The sequence below is a fragment of the Aquarana catesbeiana genome, linkage group LG08 (assembly GCF_042186555.1).
Source record: "Aquarana catesbeiana isolate 2022-GZ linkage group LG08, ASM4218655v1, whole genome shotgun sequence".
NCBI classification, from domain to species: domain Eukaryota; kingdom Metazoa; phylum Chordata; class Amphibia; order Anura; family Ranidae; genus Aquarana; species Aquarana catesbeiana.
The window spans coordinates 139,692,481-139,699,321 of record NC_133331.1 but is presented as its reverse complement, the minus strand read 5'-3'; positions in this window follow the sequence as shown (position 1 = coordinate 139,699,321).

The window sequence follows — 6,841 nt, the reverse complement described above, 5'->3', positions numbered from 1 at the left end:
ACAGCTATAACTAATAATGAGGTACCACCATACCAGATAAGAGGGGGACCTAGGAATGGAGACTTTAACCCACTCAGAGCTCTACAAAACCTCCGGACCCCAGGATCTAGAAAAAATGTAAAAGGATTCTGAGAAATCACTTTCTATTCTTAGGGATAACAGGATAAACATTTTTAATTTGAGCAAGACATGAAAGTAAATCCTCCATTAAGGACACCTGTTTCTATGGCATGTTTCTAAGAACATGGAAATTGTATTCTTTTTGGAAAGGTTTCCTGTGTCTCCAGGATAGGAAGTGCATGGAATTCCGCCAAGCAGGACACATGCTGCCAAAAAAATAACCTAATAGGAGGTTTTAACCCTTCCCTAAACTATCTGAAATAAAAAAAAAAAAAGTGAGCTATTGGACACACTTTTTTCTTTTTTACAAGAAAAGAAATATTTATTTCGATATTTACAGTACAAGCGATGCATATACACAGTTGTTCACATAGGTATTGTTACATGATTTGTCACAGAACGAATGGGCTACACAATTGAACAGGAGAATGATGTGCAGGGGTGTCAAGTAACAGCACATTAGGATAGGGGTTCAGAAATAGAAAATTTCAGCAATACTAGATAAGGAGGTCCCGGGGGAGGGGGGGGGGGGAGTGAAGGAAGGACCTCATCTAATTTGCCAACTTTACAGAACTCATACAACTTCTATACATTTAAAATTCCATAACAGTGATACACTATTGCAGGGCAGATCCAGCATCGACTACTTCTGTGCCCCAGGCATCTATCCATCCCGACCATATTTTGTCAAATTTGCCAGGGCAATTTCGGCTGGCATAGGTAAGCTTATACAATGGCATCACCGAGTTTAGTGTTAGGCACCATGATGACACCTTGGGAGGCGTAGCATCCTTCCAGTGAAGGAATATCTCTTTACGAGCATAGAATGTAGCATAATTCAAAAATAATCTAGTATATTTACCCCTTGCCCTAGAGTCAAAAACATTGAGCAGCATTAGCTTGGGGTCTGATTCCAGTTCCAGATTGGTAACCCGGCTAAGGGTGTCAGCTGTCTCTGACCAGTAGTCTCCAAGGCGGGGGCAAGACCATATCATATGAAAAAAGGAGGCAGAGCTCTGACCACATCTAGGGCAGGCCACCAGGGTGTTAGGATTCATAATTGTTAACAGTTTTGGAATGTAATAGGCTCTGTGGAGGAACTTGACCTGCATAAATCGATCTCTGGCCGAAATCATATTAATGACAAAGGAAGATACACATGTCTCCCATTCCTCCTCTGACAGATCTGGGATGTCTAATTTCCACTTAGCTAGGGATTTTTCAAGTTTCTTTAAAGGAGTTATAGACAAGTGGAAATACCGGGAGGAAAGGGGTTTATCTATAGTTTTGGCTATAAGTAATCCCTCCACAGAGTCTGATTCCAATATGAGTTGTGCTGGGAATTGTTTCCTATACGCATGTCGAAGCTGGTAGTATCGAAACAACATCCAACCCGGTAGTGAGTAGGCACTTTTGAGATCATGGAAGGACCTCAGCTTACCCCCTGTAACTATATGCTTCAGTTTAACTATACCCTTTCTTGCCCAAGCCTGGGGGTCTGGGACGGTATTCATGTGTGATAGGTTGGGATTGCCCCCAGAAAAGAGTGTGGGGAGAGAACGTCTCGGGGGAGGCAAAGTGAGCTCTGGCTTTATACCATACATTGATGGTTGTGCACATCAGCTCAGTGATGCCAGGGTGAGATCTCACTCCCCTAAACACCACATTGCTGAGGGAGGAGTATGAGCCCATTATGGCTGCTTCCAAGGTCACTGCAGGGTTGTCTTGTAGCTGGGAAAACCACCATCTGACCGTCACCAGAACGGCCGCCCAGAAGTAGATCTGAAAGTCTGGAAGGGACAGGCCTCCCTGGGTGACGGGCAGCTGAAGGGTAGTAATGGCCAGTCGTGGGGTCCTACCATTCCGAACAAAGGAAGATATTATGCTTTTTAGTTTTGCGAAGAATGAGGTCGGAGGGATCAAAGGGGCATTTCTGAAAAAGTAAAGGAATTTGGGGAGATAAACCATCTTAACTAAGTTTACCCTACCCACTGGTGATAGGGGGAGGGTCCTCCAGGCTGTACATTTCTGTGAGAAGTTTTTAAGCAATGGTTGAAGGTTCAGTTCATAGTATGAAGATAATGGAGTCCCAATCCTTACACCTAGATATTTGAACTCTGATGTCCAGTTTAGGGGTGTGCCAGTTGGTGGGTGGTGACCTGACGCATTCAGTGAAAAAAGGATGGATTTCCCCCAATTAACCTTAATACCCGAAAATGATCCGAATTTATCTATTATTTGTAGTGCTGGTGGGAGGGAAGAAATATCTTTAAGGAACAGGAGAGCATCATCGGCGTATAAGGATATTTTATCAGTTATTACACCGACTTGGATCCCCTTTACTGAATGAGCGGATCTAATACGAGCTGCCATGGGTTCCATGGCTAACGCAAATAATCCAGGGGATAGTGGACATCCCTGTCTGGTGCCCCTGGACAGAGGAAACGGCAAGGACAATGAATTATTTGTGGGGCCGTGGTATAACGTCTGGACCCAGCTAATAAAACAAGGTCCAAACCCAAACTTGCGGAGGACCGCCCAGAGGTAGCGCCATTCAACCGAATCAAAGGCCTTTTCGGAGTCTAAGGAGGCGACTAAGTCCAGGCCATCCCCGCTTGCCCTAGAGAGATGTGTAAGGAGGCGTTGGATATTTATGTCAGTTCCCCTGCCTGGCATAAATCCAGACTGGTCTGCGTGCACCAATGCCGTAATCACGGTGTTCAGTCGACCGGCCAGCACCTTAGCTAATAACTTGGCATCCACATTAAGGAGGGAGATAGGGCGATATGAAGAACACTACTCAGGGGGCTTACCCGGTTTAAGGATGACCACTATAACTGCCTCAGCCATTGTCGGGGGTAACGAATTTCCCTCCATGGCTTTTTGCAGCTCTATTCTGAATGATGGTAATATTTCTTCTGCGTAAGTTTTAAAGAATTCGGCAGGTATCCCATCTGGGCCTGGCATTTTACAATTTTGCAAGGAGGCTATTGCTAATGCTCTTGGAGTCCCCGAGTCCAGTAGGAGTATTCCTCTTCAAGTGCCAATACCCTCTCCTCAGCCTTTCGGGTCTCCTCCCTTAGATCCTTACGTATTTTACGGATATGTGATTGTATACTACCCCTGGTAAAGGTCTTAAATGTGTCCCAAGACGTGGTCAGAGACACTGATTGATCCAGTTCCCGCCAATATTGCACCGCCTCAGACCTATATGGTTCCGAAATTCTGGAATCAGATAGCCAGAACCTGGACAATCTCCAGAGACTCTCTCCCGGTACACTGGACACGCTCAGCTTCAAGGCAAGCGGGGCATGGTCGGATATGCCACGGGGGAGAATGGTAATATCTCTAACCCTGGGAAGGACTGACCCCCCCCACATAGGCAAGGTCTATGCGTGATAGGGTTTTGTGTGAGGCTGAGTGACATGTGTAGGCCCTTCGGGAGGGATTACGCCATCTCCACACATCAGTCAGGTTAGAGGCCTCCGCCCAGGAGAGCAGCTCCAAAGATGAACCCGCCCCGGGTGAGAGTCTGTCCATCCCAGGGTCCGGGGCCAAGTTAAAATCCCCCAGCATCACCACATTATCTGTATCATAAATGGCAATCTTAGAAATAAGCTGATTAAAGCGGAGTTCCACACAAAAACTGAACTTCCGCTTTTCGGAACCCTCCCCCCCTCCAGTGTCACATTTGGCACCTTTCAGGGGGGAGGGGGGTGCAGATACCTGTCTAAGACAGGTATTTGCACCCACTTCCGGCATAGACTCCCATGGGAGTCTATGCCTCTTCCCGTCCTCACCGCGCTGTCTGCTGGGAACACACAGCTCCCAGGAGAGAGCGGGGACCACTTGGGACGCGCAGCGCGACTCGCGCATGCGCAGTAGGGAACCGGGAAGTGAAGCCGCAACGCTTCACTTCCTGATTCCCTCACCTAGGATGGCGGCGGCAGCTGCCGAGAACCGAGCGGGTTCTTGGCGTCCCCTGCCGACATCGCTGGACCCTGTGACAGGTAAGTGGCCATGTATTAAAAGTCAGCAGCTGCAGTATTTGTAGCTGCTGGCTTTTAATATGTTTTTTTTTTTGGCGGTGTGGGTGAACCCCCGCTTTAAGCAATCTCGTGGAAGCCGGAGGGGGCAGATAAAGTCCCAGCACCACCAGCTCCAACCTGTCAACCATGGCATGAAGTATAACAAAATGACCCTCCTGGTCTAGTTCCAGTGCCAACTGCCTGAACGGCAGGGATTTATGAACTAGGACGCTGACCCCTCTAGAGTAGTTGGTATATGTGGAGTGGTACTGGTGTCCCACCCAGGGCCGTCTAAGGCTCAGGAGCTTACTGCCTGTCAAGTGGGTTTCCTGCAGTATACATATTTGGGGATGATAGGTTTTCAGAAATTGAAACACTAATGACCATTTCACAGAAGAGTTCAAGCCCCTAGTGTTCCATGAAACAATAGTACAGTCAGCCATAATCATCTAATGGTACATTTTCAAGCTGTGGACCTATACAGAAATTTAGATGCAAGGCCCGGACCACTGTATGGGTCAGGACGTGGCATCCCAAACATTTAGTGACATACATGTTTACATCGCTTGTGAGAAAACAACATATAAACCAGTTTAAAACATAAGAAACCCAACCAACCCCCCCACCCCCCACCCTGCCAACCCCAGCCCCAACTTTGGGGAGGCTCAGGATCCCAAATTAGAACCAAGGGGAACACACCTGTAATGGGGGAACGTGTGCAAAACGGCATCTGCAGTCCAGCAGTGAAACGTTACATCTAGTCTCTTGCTGAAGACCGGATTAGTAAAAAAGCGGGTGCAGGCTCCTGGCATCTGCCGGGGGTACAAACTTAAACGTTAACGTTGCAGAATTAGGACACCCAGAAGGATAGACATGTAGAGGCATTCAGTGGGTGATCTGGGTTAAGAAGCCTAGTCGGGCCAGTATGTAAGAGAGGCATGTCTTTAAGGCCATATGTGATTCTGGCACTCATGGATTGGGGGCCTGGGTCCAGGATACATAAAGGAGGAGAAGAAAGGGAGAAGGAGGATACAGACCTGGAGTCATCTCTGCAACAATGAGGGTTCGATGGCCCTCCGAGGTCCAGCTGTGTAACCTTCCAAGGGTAGGGTGTGGAGGGAGTGAGGTTCCAGTAGGGAGACCCAGGCTCATGTGTAGGAAAAGGCACTTTGCAGGAACAAACAGCAGATAACAACGGCCCGTTCAATCGGGCAATCAAGTGGATCACTTATCTGGGCGGGAGTGTGTCGATCCAGCCGGAGGCCTCCTCTGGGGACATGAAGAACCGGAAGAACGGATTCCCCGTCTTCCACCCTCAGCCTGGCCGGGAACAGCATGCTGTACTTGATATGGTGGGAGCGGAGCCTCGCTCTGACAGCATCAAAGGATTTCCGTTGCTTCTGGGTTTCCAGCGAATAGTTCGGGAAGATTAGAAGTTTAGCGTTTTCAAAGTGGAGTTCGCCTTGGGCCCTAGCCTCCCTCATCACAATGTCTCTGTCCTGAAAATGAAGGAGTTTGAAGAAGTTCGGGGTGGTGTTCCTTGGGGTCCCCTGGTAGTGGGAATACGGTGAAGAATGGAGAAAAGCGTGCTGCAGGGAGTAGCTTTTGCAATCGGCATTCAGCGAAGGCTGTAGGATTCGTGCCCTCCGCCCCCTCGGGGAGTCCCAAAATGCGCAAATTATTTCTCCTATTGCGATTCTCCGCATCTTCTGCACGGGATTCAAACGTCTTCACTCTGGCTTTAAGTGCGCAGATGTCGGTCCCATGGTCACATACCGTATCCTCTGCTTGGGAAACCCTTTGCTCCACCTCAGTCATACTACCACGAAAGGCATCAAAGTCTTTCCTAATAAACTCCACGTTTGCTTGGATATGATACACTTTACCGGTCAGGGTAGTTATAGCCTGTAAAACTGCCTTGAAATCAGCTGCTGTGGCAGGCATTTTGTCAGGATCTTCGGCCTGGTTCTCCATCTGGGCAGGAGTGGTAGGCGAGGCCCCGACTGTGGCCTTGTCAGCAATGTCGGTCTTGGAGGCCTTTTTCTGGGAGCGGGACTGACTCTTTCTCCTTTCCATACCCTGGGGAGGGTATCAGGAGCAGAGAGGGACAAAGAGAGCCCACCGGGACCCCCCCTCGGCGTCCGAACGGGTACTGCGCCGGCCCTGCAAGGCCGCGGGCAGGATTTTCAGGCAAGTCCGCGGCTTTGGCCTAATCCGCGACTTCCGACCACGGCGCGACAGTGGTCCCCCTGTTTAAAGGGACTCAGGAGGATGTGTTTTTGGGTTCCTGCACCCATAAAAAGAGGATTTTCGGTACTGGTCTTTGGGAGCTCAGACAAGCATGTCTGCTCCCTCTGCCATCCTGGACACGCCCCCTTGGACACACTTTAAATTACCAAAATTTTATCTCTGCTTGGAATGGCCCCTATTTCTACTCTCCACATATAGAAAGTCACTGCGAACATCATTCAGAAGGTAGTGCTATTTTTGTTAGCAAAACCTGTGCAATATATTATACATATTATTGTACATACATATTACTGCACACATTAAAGCAATGCACATATTAAATTAATCAGATCTATGTGTTAAACATTAGTGATTTGAACAAAAAAAATAAATTAATATTAACAAATAAGACACAGGACTGAAATATATGTTGTGGACCTAGTAATGCAGACTTTCACCTACCC